The sequence below is a fragment of the Numida meleagris genome, chromosome 1 (genome assembly GCF_002078875.1).
Source record: "Numida meleagris isolate 19003 breed g44 Domestic line chromosome 1, NumMel1.0, whole genome shotgun sequence".
In the NCBI taxonomy this organism is placed as follows: Eukaryota; Metazoa; Chordata; class Aves; order Galliformes; family Numididae; genus Numida; species Numida meleagris.
Window position 1 is genome coordinate 130,085,719 of NC_034409.1, and position 16,992 is coordinate 130,102,710.

The 16,992-nt window shown below is 40.3% G+C and overlaps 1 protein-coding gene across 27 annotated transcripts in view; it reads right to left on the reverse strand.

Annotated features, from left to right (window-relative positions):
- Nucleotides 1-16,992, reverse strand: part of INPP4A (inositol polyphosphate-4-phosphatase type I A) — a 119,997-nt gene that overhangs the window by 49,157 nt on the left and 53,848 nt on the right. The window lies entirely within an intron of this gene.

Consider the following 16,992-nt stretch of genomic DNA (forward strand, 5'->3'; position numbering starts at 1 on the left):
ACAGAAAAAGCGAGTTACTTACAAAAATACACTGCAGGCTAACTGAAGATTTGCATTTGCTAGTGGTAACATTGAATTCAAGTACATTTACATTAATAGGGTAAGTCTTTCAAGACCTGGCATGTATGGCATACCACAACAAAAGAGATGGGGGAGTCTAATCTGAGATTTGGATTTCATTGCCAGCCATATCAATAACCCAAGATTGCTTAAGAGCACTTACGGAAAGGGTTTTATCTCACCTAGCTTATATCTGTGTAGGAGGCAGGTATTTGATCTCACCTCACTGCCCAGGTTCTGTGCGTAGTCAATGATGACACATACGCACTTCCAGAGAATGATTCACCATTTTCCAAGGTAGGTGGGATGAATCACCCCACAAAGATAGCTCTCTCTCTCATTTTAAGAAGTATTCAGATGACTTGTTTAGGTCCGATGCTGCACCTGGGCAAACTGAATCCCTCCCACTGTTGTGCTAGCCCAAGCATAGATGACTTCCAGCCACTGTATGGGCTGACAGATCCAAATAATAGGCGCTCTTGAATTAGAGTCACCTCAATTGTTACAACTTCATGATCATGTTCTTAATACAAATCAATGGAGGCAAGATTTCTTCCAAATTAAAGGTATCACAAACACAGATGACAGTTTCCTGAGATGGTTCCTAGGACAGATACCACTCTTAGGAGTCTCAAAGACTCCACCAAAGGGTGATGTAATTTAGTAATCATGTCCAGGCAAATCTCATCTTAAACATGGCATAACACATCTATACATAGCTTTTGACTTTGCCCGTACTAACGCTGCAAATGGGGAATGCTGACAGCATGTGCTGTTTTGCTTTGCATTTGCTGCAAGCACAGTTTTCAATTTCAGCTTCAACGGAAGTGCGAAAAGCTGTTGTTGACTCCAGTACCAGAAACTGTTATTTCCATCGTGCAGAAAAGGCTTTTAACCAAGCCTCCCTACTGTCACGTGGATATTTACTTGGTCTCTAACTTTTGCACAAATGCACATGACCAGAAGAAAAGATCTTCACCCAGGCCACTTCTGGCCTGCTACCTTCAGTCCTAGCTATTGGTGGTGGGATGCAAATGCCACTCTGCTCAGCTGCAAGGTCCCACATACTGTGGGCTGGATACTTTCAAACATTTGGTCTCACTGACTGCTTGAGAGGTGCCAAACATAAGTGATGATCATCTCTGGGAAGCAAAATCATCCCTTGATGATTGATTTGCACAAGTACAAGCTAATATTCTCATTGCTAAAATTGTTCTAGCAAGGGGCTTTATCTGCTCCTTTTTTGAAAAAAAATCTCTTACCATATCCTTGGAACCAAACATGTCAGCTGAGATGAAGCCTCCTTTCACCCTAACAACTATTTTTTTGACATTCATTTGTCATGCAACTGTAAGAAATGGGATTTTCAAAACTTACACATTAAAAAGCAAGAGAAAATGGCTACTTCAACTACATTCAAAATCTTTGAGACTGTGCTCTTCTACAGTCGTAGTGCTCTTGGTTTATAGCATTTGATAGGGTACAGAGGCATGTCAAAACAGAAAATGAAAGAGGAGTTCAACACTAAATGTTATTTATACATCTAGATGAAGAATATAACAGAGAAACTTTAACAGCTCATTCAATGCTCTGAAAAAATGCCTGGAGATCGATCTTGCCGATTATCATCATCTCCAAGACGGAGTTAAAAACTAGCTGTAGGGCACTTAAACTGTTGTTTTATTTTTTAAACACTGAAAGGGCACCTCCAGCCAACTGGACTCTTAGATAACATCTTACTGAAAAGTTTCTGGCACTCTGGTTGAAAATGTTTTAGCAATACAGTGAGTGATGAAAAAAAGTGGAAATTAATATAGTCTGAAACATAAATATTTTGAATCTTCAATGTGACCAGGTTTAAATTTAACATCTTATTAACTGTATCATTGTGGACAAACTAATGGAAGGATGAAATGCCAGACTCTAAATTATGACTCTGTTTCCTTCCAAGTAACAGCACCATCTCCAGTATACTTACCATGCAGGTATTTTTTTCTTCTTTTTTACATCCAACCTCAGGAAATCCTAGCAGTGAAACAAGATTTGCCAGGCTGGCTGGTGACTAACCTTCCAGCTAACTTCCAGAATTACATTTCCAACAGTTGTTTCAAAGGAAGATGCAAGGACCTTAACCGACCCTGCTTCAGGGTCTGAGGGTGACAGTCTAGATCAATTCTATAATTCCTGGTTGCAGAGGTAGCTCAAGAGCAGAATATCAACCCAAGGTCAACAGCTCCAGCAAAAGCCTCCTAAGACTGACACGAATTAACAGCTACTTTTTACTGTCTCACAAGCACTTTGCTCTTCTGTCTCATTTAACAGCACTGAATGTCCTGAATCTGATATATATCACAGCAAAAGTCAGCGCCATGAGCTTGATACCTAAAGTCAGATTCTTCCTTCCTGCCAAACTCACAAGGAGCAATACATAGGATATACCTATGTTGGTAAGGATAGGATCTGTGGAATGAAACAGCTAGTGCCAAAAGCTGATATCCACATGGCACACAATTTCAAGGTGTTACTTAGCACCACAGTCCAGTGTTAATTTGGCTCCATAGACTGGATACACACCAGTGGTGGGAGCATGTGCAGCACGCTCTCTCCAGCAGCTTCAGGCAAAAGAAGCACTGTTCATGTGCTCCAAGTTATGAACAAAAGTGCAGCAAGAGATAACTAAGATTCACTTCAGAAATGCACTCTTAATCTGAAACAAGCTGCTAATGTAGATGCAGCCATAAGATCAATTATGTGTCATTTTTTTGTTCTAGGAGCAGCCTCCCATGAGTTACAAAAACTCCAGTCACTGCTGGTGACCAAATATGAACTGTTTCAATGCTGACTGCAGATCCATGGCTTGACACCAGAGTTTCACTTCTCTTCGCTAGCTCCATGACCCTGGACATCATGGTAAACATTCCACCTGGGAGGGTAAAAGAAAGCACATGGTGCCAGCATCCACTGGACCTTTGTTTCCCACTGAAATTACTTCCCCAACAAGAATGTACTCAGCAAGTGCATTAGTCTGTCACCCCTACAAAGAAGTCCTCCCCCTCAGCCTGCCCTTTAAATCTAGGTTCCCCTCATCAGATGATTCAATTTTTCCATCTCCCATTGATCAGAAGTTTAATCATCAAGAACAGACAAAACGTTTGCCCTAAACCATCTCTTGCCCTCTTGAAGCCCTCCCCAGGACTCTGATCAAGTGGGTGACCTCAGCAAGAGCAGGAAAATGTTTTCTGCAAGAAAAGCAAATCAACTACTGCAAGTTACAAGGAATGCATCTGTGCAGCATGCAAATCCCCAAAGGTGACCTTTCAGTGATATTTAGATAAAACGCCATTTTAGCAGCAGGAAGAAGCTTGCTTTCTCTTTGCTTTCCTTTCCACCCTCTCACACTTACTTATGCGCAAAGCTAAGTCACACTCTTTATTCTTAATGCTTCTATGAAGGTTCACCATGAAGTCATGAGAAGCTTCAGCAAACTCAATCTAAAACCTAATTTTCTCTCTTAAACATATTTACATACTTTTAATAGAAAAAGTGCAATTTAGGCCACTTAGTTCTATCTGTCTATATTCACAACTGAAATACAATCAGCATTCTTCTTAGCTTAATGAGATAGTGTTTTAATTTCCCTCATGATCACAACGCTTCTATTTCTTCAGTACTCCCTTCTGTGAGCACAAAATTATGCACACCCACATGTGAAATCGAGCATTAAGCGTAACATACAGGTTTGCTAACTAAAAAAGAAAAAGCTCAGCTCTGTTTTGTTTTGCAGAAGAGTTTTTATCATGGTGAGCACAGTACAGTGCCACAAAAATGGTGAGCCTTGCTACAGAGCAGCCTGAAGTCCAGCCCTCTTGGCCTCCTCCACTGTTCTGCCAACGCAAGTTGTAGCAGCTTGCAGACAATCTTTTCTCTAAATTAATTTTTACGCTCTTCACAAGAAATATACAAGATACATTACGGTAAAGTTTCCTGAGCATGGGAAGACTTCTTTCCACATCACCTGGGGTTCTCACACTACCCACAGAGACCCAAGAGAATAGGAAACAACATAGTTGCTGTTGGGGAGTTCAGACTGGAAACATACTTCTGAGTTTGATGGTCCCTTGGATGTCTTCCTAAAGCCTCCTGCTTCTACAGCTGTCTTTCATCACAACCATGATGCTCAGGGTGCAGAAACAACATTGCTCTAACTGGAAGGACAAACAGCATAACTGCTCTGAGCTCCTCCAGCTGTGGAAGAGAGGTGAGGGAGAGAGGAAGAATAGCAGAAAAACAAGCAACAAAACCCCAGCAGGTTATGACTAGAAGTGGAAGTTAACTAGATGCATCTTAACATGTGCTGAAGACTCATTCCTGCTGTTGATTACAGATGGAAGGCTCTCTTCTCTGACATGATGTGTGCCAACACTCTAGTAGTTGGCAACCCTGCACACAGCAGGGGGGTTGAAACTAGATGATCATTACGGTCCTTTTCAAGCCAGGCCATTCTATGATTCTATGATGGGTGCCAGTGAAATATCCCCCATCATACAGGCAATGAGAAACTGTGGGACAGAAAACACAGAGGAATAAAAGCACTGAAGCTGCACGTGCCATCAGAAGTTTTAATCAAACTTTGCTTGAAACAAAAAGTCAAGGGATGTGTCTGAACCATTTAGCTATAATACTTAACCCCTTCACAGACTGATGTAGCACTACTTAAAACCAGTTTATTCTGGTTGAAACAACAAGGGAATCACAAGATGAACTACTGTTAGAGTTGTTCTCTACGTGTGTGATCAGATCTAACATTCTGCTCTGACCACTGTAACCACTGTGTTACATTGAGCTTCAGCTGTGCAACAGGACTGTGCTTTGGGGTCACAGACTAAATGTCAGTTTACTCTCCTGACGCTACTTTTTCCCAGATGGACAAAAATGCCCCACCCACAGGGTCACAGGCACACAGGAAAATCTCCCAAGCACTCTTAATTTTTATGTAGCATTCCTCTGATATGCTGTGATTCCTACACTCACTGTTTGAAGCATTTACACAAATTAAAAATACATAGTAGCAGCAGAGGGCAAGCCAGAAATCTATGAATTATTTCTCTAACATACGTGTTTTCAATAAGGCATAATTAATTGACTCGGGAACGACACAGCATCATGCATTTAGAAAATTTAAAATAAACGCTCGTGTGTGAGTTGCGTTCCACAAAGGTTATTACCAGGACTGATGCAACATAGCAAAACCGGAGACCAATGTGACTAACACAAATCTGTTGATGAACAATTCTCCATCAACATTTGTTTTGTACTTCTAAACTGTGGTTTGTGCGTGTATTTCTGATACATCTTTTTTTCTTATATTGTGCATGCCTAGACAAAGACTAATGGCAACGATTTTGTATGTCTTTTCTAATGGAATAATTATTGTTTGCTTCCAGATATCTGTTTCCTTCATGCTGCCTTCATTTATTTTTCCTCAAGAATGAAATTATTTGTTTGTTTACCCCAACCTTCCCAAATCAGTGCGGGAGAGGCCAAGATGCTGACTGCAAGGCTCTTCCCTGGATTTGTTTCTGCAGTCATGTAAACAACTCCTTCTTCCAAGTGGTGGGATGCTGGCAGCTTGAACACAGAACCATCCAGCTCCACATGCTCCAACAATAGTCTGCACTTCCCACCACAGTTCTCACTTCAACGCCTCGCTGGGACAGCTGTCACAGTGATAGGAATCCTTTTTCACTACCCTGTGGGCTAGCAGTGAGATGACCCTCTAAGACATAACAGAGGAAGGGGCGTGTGTGCAATGGCTGCTTTGGTGTCCTGCCAATTTTTCAACATACTTTCCTTGAAAATCTATTAAGACAGCATGCAGAGACCTCTAATTTACTGGCACGCCAGAGACCTCAAATTCATCCAGCAAATCCTGTCCAGATTCCTAGGAGTTGGGCCAAAGACCCCAAGATTTGGTTTGCCTTCTCATCTAAATTGTGAGGAGAAACCACGGATAAGGCAGTCAGAATGTCTGCCTCAGTTTCTGCTCTGCAGAGCGAAGGAAAGCTACGCTGAGGAGAAATCCAAGCACAGTATGGGGCTGGTGTGGGATTAAATAACATGAAATGGACACAGCAGTACTCCCAGTCGTTTTCCTTTCCATGAAAAAAAAAAAAACCAAACAAAAACAACAACACACGAGAAGCAAGCCAGAAGTGACAATACAGCAGACCCTATTGTACTCCTCTGACCTCTGGCTGAGCTACACCCTTTCAGGTCTCCAGAAAAGAACCAGAAGCTCCTGGTATATCCTGTATTAGCCTAAGAAGTGGACTATTGACTAAAGCAAGCAGAGGTACTCTCTGAGAGAAACTGCAGGTTTCTCCACCAGCCAGATAAAGGCAGATGTGAGCTGAGGAGATGGCAGCCAAAAGGAAGGACAGCGCTGAAGAACGGTGGAAAGCTGAGCTGTTTCTCAGCAAGTGGTAGGACTTGGGATTACATGGAGCAAAAGACAGAGCTCGTCACCTGTCAGCTATGCTGCCAGACACTGCCAGAAAAAAAAAAATGAACCTATTTCTAAGCTGGCCTTGAGCAAGATGCAGCTGTTACATATTCAAAAAAGATCCAGGAGCACAGGCGCTGGGGAAGGAGCAGGAGGAGACTCAGGGGCATCTAAAGGGGACCATGTTATCCCCCATCTGCAGTGCCCAAAACAGCAGGCGAGCTCTGGGTGAGATGATGCAGATGTATGACCCTATTACTCCACACACACATCCCCCCTGTCCTTCACAAGCCACATTCTTATCAAGAGTAATGAGAAGAGGAAGACCGAAAGGAAGTGACACGGTCTGAGGCAGAGTAATTTGTCCACACTTTTCCGCTATGTAGGCAAGGAACAGCTGCAGACATCTCTCTTTCACAAAAGGAAGCCGCAGTTTCATTTTCTATCAAACTGAGAAGCAACTTTTCAGAGGTCACAGAATGTCAAAACCTGCCCACTCCAGGTCACGGGCAAGGGCACCACCGATGATTTTCAAAAACCCCAACAGGTTAAAACTGAAATTTCCAAGAAACAAACGTTTCTATGCTTCAACAACAACAGTTTCATTTTGTTGGTAGGAGTTGTCAGCAGTAAACAGAAGCTCTAGAAGTTAGTAAGGTAACAAAGAAGAAATAGGAAGATGTAAGCAAGGCCCAGTGAAATTTTTCGTAGAAATCAGGAACATATTTAAATTTGCTGACCAACTTATTTGCCTATATTCTTTTAACACAGAAGAAGCTGCACACCGGTTTTAAGAGAAGATATTCTCCTTCGCATTTGCAAAAATCCATGTCCATGTCAAGCATGAACTGAACTGCTGCCACCAGAACCCGACCACTGTTTACTAAATGGATTCTTAACTTCTAGCAGAACTACTGAAAAACAACTGTGTGGAAACGACTACGTGTACTGACAGACGTAGGCAATTTTTAAAACATACTGGAAAAATATTTGAAATATACTGAAACCTGCCATATTTGACTGATGAACTAAAGAGGCCTAAATAAGGAACACAAACTGGACTAAAGAATGTGACCTACAAAAAAACAGACCATAAGTGGCTCATGTGTCCTTGAAGTAACCTTATAAAAAATCAGACCAAATATCGCTAAAATATTTCTATGGATTTGATTGTAAATAACTTTCCAATGTAAGATCAGCAGCTTTCTACTAGAATATATCATACTTCAGCTATTGTCCTCCAGTTGTGAAAATTTCTAGGAGGCTTTCTGGCTTTGAATGTCAGCCTTACTTAAATACTACACCCTCCGTTGAAGTGTGATGAGCTATTATAGAAAATAAATGTCTTGCAGTAGACATTATGATGCTACTCCTAAGAGAGAAAAGACAAAGTTTGAAAAGACTACTACTACTGCTCAGATAATTTTAATGTGTAAAATCAACGAACATCCAAACGCCTGTGAACAAATAAAACTTATTACAAATAAGTTTACTTGCTTAGAAGATTCACGTCTTCTCACTCCAGCGTGGTACAGACTAAAGCAGTCTGTTCAACAAGAGAGGATAGCAAATACTTGTGTAGCTGCAGTATGTGCTGTGCAACTTCTTTTTTGCTCTGTCGTAACATTCTTCTCTTTCACTCCCATCCACTAACAGACCTAACGTAACAATCATTTCAGACCAAAATTTAGAGAAAAACTAAGCCTCCTATATGCTATGGCCATGGATTTCACATTTCTGGGGTCCAGTTTTTTTTAAAACAATTTTCAAATAACTGTAACTTCCATAGACTGGAATGTTTTCAGCAGCTGCTACTGATCAGTCTTCAGAACTGGTGTGATATAGAGGGCGGTAAACATAAGTTTACTTTAAAAAGAAAAATAACAGCTGCAGCAGGGATGCTAGCAACGGCCACAGAAAGATACAAACGTTATGTGAGGACAAAGGGCAAATATTCTTGCAACATTCAGTACTTGAAAATATGAGCTTAAATGTCATAGTTTTGTCAATTCTCCAAGCACTAACATGCCTTACAAAGCTGACATGTTACTACAGGCCAAGTTTTTCAGAATCTCACTTCTTCTGGGACAAGCTTCTCACAGATGCAAAGAAGCCCAGAAATGTAAAGGATGCATCCCAAATTATTTACTTCTCTTTAAGTTCATGAATAAGTCACACTCACGACTGATGTACGACACTTTTTATGCTGAAGGCTAGCAACAGTGATGCCAGCTTCTCATGCTCACTCTAGGTGCCTCAGAATTACTTTTCTCCTCCCACCACACCTTCTCAGAAATCCATAAGCATGCTTCCAACCACAGCAGTCAGCTCTCCAAGGCAAGGCAGCAGGGATGACGCTTCAGCCCACAGTCCCCTACCTTGCTCTTCTGGCATAGATGAGCACTGTTACCTGCATTTCAGCTACACTAGTTCACAGTCCTCCATCTAATCAAAAGTGCTTTCAGCAACAGGATACGAGACTGGAGAGGCAGTACTCTCTGGCAGAAGAGCAGGACCAATAGATGAGTACAAAGACCGGCTGGGAGCAAAAGGTTAATCAAACCTGCAGTCCCCTCTGAGAGTAGGCAGTGACAGAGACTGAGAAAAACAACATAATGAGCAGGGCTGGGATTTGTGAGGTGCCTCCAGGTTTGTATTCCCAGACTCAGGAGACAAACACTGTAGGAGTGTTCTGATCACACCCTGACCTCCACACTTTACACTCACCAGTAACGTGACAGCTTGTGCGTTACCAGAGCTCATCCCTGGCACTTGCAGTGCTGTCATCCTGTAGCCTGGCGACAGTGCACTGCCAGTGCTAGCAATTATCCATGAGCTTTGTGGGGGGTTGCAAGGCCTGAGGATGTGGGTTTCTCAGGCTTGCTTTGTCTGAACTGTTCTTGACCCAGCTGCAACTTTGTTTTAACTCAGTGTAGCTCTCAGAACACTTTATCTAATTGCCCAGATGACTGCGACTGACTGGTTTTACTTCTGTTTATCTTTGCATGGTACCATCATGATTTTACAATTCTGAAACTACTATGCAGTGTAGAAAAATACAGGCCTGGTATGTTAACAGATTCTTCAGAAGCAGAGACACAGTATGCAGCAGAGAGGAGGACAAAAGTGGGATAAGAAGAGATGAGGTACAGACTCAGTACTGGGGGCACTGCAGCTATAAGAAAACTCATCCGTGGCCCTCTAAAGAAAAGCCGACTTGGGTATGGTCATAACTGTTTTTGTGGTAATAAATAGAACAGTGAAATAGTATCTAATGTGTGAAAGGTACCACACGTACTAAATTTGTATGTGTTACTGCACACCAGTGAAGAAAGAGCCAAGCTTAGCAAACATAGAAAATGACTCCAAGTGGATGCTAGAGTGAAGAAAAAGAATCCACCATCATGAACATCATATTTCTCCTGGTGAAAGATTACAGATGCTGACAACTTGTTGAAACGTCTCCATCCCCACCATCAGAATGAAACCACCAGCCTCAGGATCCAGAGAAGCATGGAAAGGGTGGACACTAAAGAAGGAAAAAAAGGTAGGCACAGTGTGTGTTCAATCATTTCAACTCTATTAAGTATTTATTTTCTTGTTATTACTCAATCTGGACAAATAATGATTCCTGGATTAGATTGCAAAGATTTTGTTTAAATCAACAAGAGCTTCTTGGCTTTAGATATAAGTGCATTTCATCTTCGCCCACAAAAAAGATTTGAGTATAAAAAGCAGGTGTGGAATTTAATGCCATTCTTCTCACTTTACCTGCACCAACAGATGCTGATGACTTCCTGTATTTTTGGAGAGAAATCTTTTATTTTTGGAGATAAATTTTTGGAGCACTAATTTTACTGAGTTCCCAAGCTTCTTAAGTCATGCAGATCTCATCTCTGCAGCTTCATTTAGAGAGTCCTTAAGGACTAACGATGCAAAAATGAGAGCTAGACATAACATTGTCAGGACAGTTTGTGATTGCTGGGATAACATCTATGCTCCAAGCACAATCCACTTGCTCCCACTGGAAACACAAAAGAATTGCCTGCTCATAGTGATATCACTGTGAATTATAATGCACCTCATCATAGAACTACTACTTTTTAATTGAGCTTGACTTAAAATAAAAATTGGGAAATGACTGGCTTAAACATTATAAGAACCAGACGACTATGATTTCCAAGATTGTAGGGTTTTTTTCATTTTACATTGTTTCCATATGCTCACAACTACACAAATTATTCATCTAACATTCTAAATTTTTCCATGTTTGTTTTCAATCTAGAAGTAAACTTATATTCGGAAAGTGTGAGCAAAACCTTTGTGGGCATTTTCCAGTTCTGAAAAGGGAAAGTCTAATAATAACTTTTTAATTCAATTAAGTAGAAAAAAAAGAAGTCATCTTTTCAAAAAAAGAAAATACAAAGTGTAACTGAAATCCGACATGATAAATAGATCTTCATGAGGTATACAAAAAATAATAACAATTTACTAACAACAATGAAAGTGAGTTGAAGAACAAAGCAGAGTCTGGTGTCGACTATGAGGAGTGAAGCCAGGCACCTCTGGGACTACCATTTTACCTGAGCCCAGCAGGTCTTTTAATACTGAAGCAATAATAGTATCAAATTCCTATGAAAACTCAGGCTACTATGGATGATGCAGAAACATCAGTATCAGCATGCATTCAACAAACATGAGCGCTCTGTTAACTCCTGCATCCTGAAAAACCCTGTGGTTAAGCACACAAGGGCTGGTGCTGTGATATTAAGATTTTAAGGACAACTTCACATACAGTGAGCTACAGAATCACATTATTGTCTTGTCTGTTAAATTATTGAAGTGCTTTACGACCTTTGCTATGCAATCTCTATTCACAATAAAGCCACAAAAATGTTGCTCTCCCTGCTTCTGTTGAACTATAAATTTTTCAATAACCTAAACCCCACCAGCTGTGTAGCTAAATAGAATGACTGGTACTATGAACTCCAATCTTATAAATGGAGCAGTGCTTTTAGAGACCTAGAAGGGATGAGAAAGTATAAAAGTTTGACTGTACTGTTAAGTCAATCCGAAAATTAAGATATCTACTAACATTTCAGTTTTTAAACTAGTATTACTATTACACAAGTGGACAGCTTTGCTTGTAGTTAAACTAGTGTAACAGGAAGTGTCATGAAACTGCAGCTCCATCTGCCTTTTCTATCTGGGAGTGGGCAATGGTGGTGCAAAAGATAACGTATGTAAAGCATATTCTATCTTCCTTCCCAGAGACACCCACAAGTCACTCTTGCATAAGCAACACAAGAGTTTGCACACACTTAGCTAAATGGATTTTCCAATCTAATCTGTCATATTAGAACAGGACTCTTTATCTGCCAAGATAACAAATCAGACTGCCGGAGTCAATAGTTTACAGTCTACTAAGACTTTCTTCCCAGACCTGGGCAAGATGACTGCGTGCTAACTGTCGTGTGTTTTTCAGGCACTTTCACTACAACAATCTTTTCAGCTCCCACACTGAGATTTTCCTTTTTGATTACTAGCATGGAAAACAATCTCAGAAAAGAAGATAGCATGCCTTTTGTGTGATATGATTTCAGAGCTAAAACATTAAGTTACAATATGTCGGTATCGACTCTACTTACAGATGCAGCTGGGCATAGAGTATTCTGTGATGCTTCTATTTAGTAGATTTATTTTGTTTAGTCTAATAAGAGATGCCTTGATATGGATGCCAAGCACTTACTGGTACTTATTGGTGCTTCTGGGGAAGGACAAAAAGCAGTTTTTGAACAAGACCAACTAGGGACATTGCAAGCTGCTTTAAGACTGTAAGACTTGAAGAAAAGTCGTAAGAAATGTTTTGTCTGTGCTGTCTCTTCCCTTTACAACACGATATCCAAGCTCTCAATTGCAGATAATCTGGCGTACCACCAAGCACATTTCTCCATAAAGCAGAAAAAATACCAACAAACTTTTACGGTAAAATATAGTCACTTGAGCCCACTCCATCTTAAGCTCTGGGTGGCTGTTTTGTCCATCAGGCTCCATAATCATTGCTCCCAACAGTGCCTTCCTGAAAAAAATCAGTTCTTAAGAAGTTTTGTTTTCCATTTCTCCCCCCTTCAACATCAAATACTATCTGAAAGTCCTTCTATTCTTATTTTCCTTCTAAAAGAAAGAGAAGACTGCATGGCAATGTTATTTGACTTTATGACTTAACCCATCAACACAAATGGGTTAACACATATAACCCATTGTTTGTCTTAGGATAAATGCACCAACAGGCACCACACAAAACAAAGCTTTGTCATATTTATGAATCCCAAATAGAAAAGGCTTTTCTTCCCATTGTAGTATATGGATTTTGAAGCTTCTTCATAGGAAATACCATGGAAATAAAAAAAACCCCTAAAACATTAAAATTTGCAATTCAGAAATGAAATGCTACCTTTCCAGCTACACATCTGAAATGTTTATAAAATATATTATTTTAGAATTTCTCTTTGACAGTCATTCTCAGCTTACTGTTAAAGATTTCACCCTTGAACTAGCAAAGAACTCATTTGTTTCAGAGTGCATCGGTTGATCTAGAATACTTTGCATTACTTCCTACCCCTAAGCTCTAATTTCTCTTTTCCTTAGTCCTTATTTCTATAGCCTATAAAATATGAAATGGTAACAAACAAAAGCAGTGGTAACATTTTTTCACTAACAATGAAAGTATCAAAATCACCAAGACTGCTGTCCGCTGCAGCTCTTTGCCAAGCTTGAACCACCACAGACTGGGATGTGAAAACAGTAATGTATCTTCTGCTAAAATGCTCAAAAAACATCAAAACAATTACAATCAGATCCAAACTAAACTACTTATATAGATACATTATCAGAAAGTACTCTTCTCCCAGTGGGTAAGATCACATAAAAATCTGGCCATTGCTGCAGAATATGGTATCAGGTCTCACCGAATGAAGTCTGATTGTTTACCATCTTTTCTGTATTCCTATTACGCAGAGATTATTACCATGATATCTGAATCATTGATTTGCCACAATTTGTTTTGTTTTTGTTCTTTTCTTTCCTAAAGATGTTATTTTATTTCTGTAAGGAAAGATTTCCACACCTTGAGGTGGAAATCTCTTCGTTCCTGGATGAAGCTCCCAAGCAAAATGGTAGAAAACCCATTCTACGAGGTGTATACAGGGCAGTCCACCAAACCTGTAGGTTTACGCAGCCGGACTTTACTCCACACAACCAGTTCTCTCTACACCTCTACTCTGAATGTTTGAGACTATTTAGTAACTGCCTGGGACAGCTCTAAAATCCCCTTATCAAAATCACAGCATATCTGACTAAAGGAAAGTCAGCCACCAAAGGGAACGTGTAAAATCACAGCAAAAACACTTCCTCACAGAAACTTGAAATCAGTCTTCAAAAACTGCACTCAACACAGCTTGGTGGTAACAGCTGAGTAGTGTCTTTTAGTTCTTTGTCTTTGTTTGCTCATGTTAACGCGGGCAAAAAAAGTCAACACTAAAGTACAATTTCAGACAACGTATTCCTAAAATTCATGGATAACTATGCTCTCACAGAGAGCCACAATATACCATACCATTCAGACCCCCTCATCTGTGTGTTGTAAGCATTTCTGGGGTTAAAGTCTAGCAGGAGTTGCCTTCAGATTTTTTTTATATGGAAATTACAGAACAATCTTGTACATAGTTATTCCCAAATTGATATATTTTCATTTCAAAGCAAAATTACCATAAACACATTTGAATGAACTGACATTCTCTGCCTGTCATGCTTGCCTTCAACCTCCCCCCCCCCCAAATACTACAGCACATTTTATTTTTAGTTTTTATAGCATACAGTCTATCCAAGCAGAAAACATACTATTCAAAGTACCATGACAAAGATCCACATAAGTTGGAACAACCTTCTTTTTTGTAGTGCATACAAGTTTAGCAGAGATACAGTTCACAGAAGCTCTGTTTAATTATATGAAAATATTTCAGTTTTTATCCGTGCTTAAGGATCTGCGTGAACAAGCCATCTGGACAGCGTTTACTGTGACTAAACACCCCATGAAAAGGTTAAGCAAGGTGTATACTCTGTGGATCAGATACACTTCACTGAACTGTACTGATGTTAAGCAAAACAGACACATGGTTAGAACTGCATAGAGGAACATGAACCTTCAGAAGGGAGTTCTTTCTGATTTTTCAATATCTATCATTATAGACCATGAAATGGGACTAAATTGGTCTTCCAACATCTCATGTTTAATAATGATCTACAGTAGTTCTTGGGCAGACCAGGGATGTATTCCACACCTGACAAGACTTCTATTTTTAACTCTTCATCTCTGTTTACGTCAGCCAACACCCCCCACCCGACGCCAAATAAAAACACCATTACCATCACAAAAAAAACAAAAACTTACAAACAACCTAACTGTGATGGGAAAGAAAGGTTTATTGCAAATTCCTCTCTCTTGCTCTTCAACAGGAATGTGAGAAGCCCTTCTCATGAAACTTGAAAGTGGAAGTTTCTCACGATCACATAATGACCATACAACAATCATGATCATATCTTTCTCCTCCAGAAATGTTCAAGTGATGCTCTTCCCATTTATCTGGAAATCCTGTAAGTGACAGCCATGCAAGTCTGAGATGTTCCGAGCGTCAGCTCTCAGGGAAAGACTAAGACAGATTTTCAAACTAGAACTCCAAAATATTTAATACCCAGCAAAACATGTCTCAGAACTAAATAAAACCCAGAATAGAGAAAATAGGCCAAATCCAAAGTGGGACACAGATTCTAGATCTAAGGAGTTGACCACAACTCCAATAAAACAGGAACCCTGAAAAAGTACTCACATTTTCAGGCTTGTCTTCTCAGTCCTCCTCCCTTGCCTTCTACCCTCTTGGATCATCATTCAAAGCTTTGCGTTTCCAGCAAAACATTCCCCTTCCAAACTATTAACAATGTTAATGGACTAAATTGTTTCTTCTTCACTGTGGCAATTCTCCAAGTAAGGACTGTGAGATCATCACACAATTGTTTCTACCACAGAACAATAACTACTCAGTACCAGTATGCAATCATTAATTAGGAAGCAGAAAAAAAAAAAAAAAAAAAAGAGAAGTTGCACTATTCTCTCCTGACCTTCTTCTAGGCACTTAAAAACCTCAAAAACATAAGCTAAGCACTTATTAATAAACAAGTAACTGGAGAACTAAACACAGTGTTGCCAGAAGTACATTTAAAAGGCTTCTTGCTGTGGCATTTATCTCCTGCTATCTTATGGATAATCCTGCTAAAGAGTGACTGGATCAATGTCTTAACTGCTGATCAATCCATGTCGAATAGCTCAGTATTTGCAACAGCAGAAAGTGCATTACTTACCCTTACTCAAAGAATTCAGCTCCGTTTTGAACCTGGTGCTGAGACAAACTAGCATCTAAGCAACAAGCAATTTTTCACCAGCAGACAGTTGCAAATTTAAGCATTTGTCAGACTAAGGAGGTATGTGGAACAGCGGCTGTCACTGACTGTAAGCACTGCACCCATCATTTGTCACTACAGACACATCAGGGATCTTCAACCACAATTTTCACTTCAGAGCAAGGTTTTCTTCCACTAGTCATGAGATGCTGCCCAACAATCTGCCTCTAAATGCATCTTTATCACAGGCCAAACTTACATACTTTTGTTCAGCCCTACAAATACACTTGATGTCCACTTAACTCACAGATTTCCCTGTGCACTACAGGTAAATTGTAGGGCAACACAGAAGGCAGCAAGCCTCACGCTGTATACTAATGATCAAAAGCACAAGCTGCCAAACAGCCTAAACCCAAAGAACCCAAACAATAATTGTTCTTCACAAATCTTCAAGCTCTTCCTCAAATACAAATCAAGAATTCTACTGACTACTGTCCGCTATTATAAGGTTATCAATACACATGTCTACACTGGTTAAATATTTTATCCATATGCAGCTCACATTTCCTCTAAATCACGTATTTGGCCCCTTCTGTTTCTGTGTTACTGCCTTCCTACAATACATGCTGTTACACAAATCGTCATCAGTTCCCTGGTGGACTACAGACATCCTGCTTGTTAGTTATCACCTAGTCGATGTTAGTCACAATCCCAAGCTCCTCATTATTCCAGCTACACAGCTGCAGCAATTAAAATTCACTTTTTCCTAGTGTCACGGTATTGTCTAAGGGTCTGCGTCCGTGACAAGGGGGGGACAGGCCCAAAAAGCAAAAAAAACGAGAAAAGAGGAAGGAAAGAAAAAAAAAAATCGCCGGCGATAAGAACCAGCCCCCGGGCGGTCCGGCGGCTAAAGCGGCAGAGAAGCCGCGGAGCCGCAACCTGGGAAGAGGGGGACCCGTAGACGGATCTAACACAAA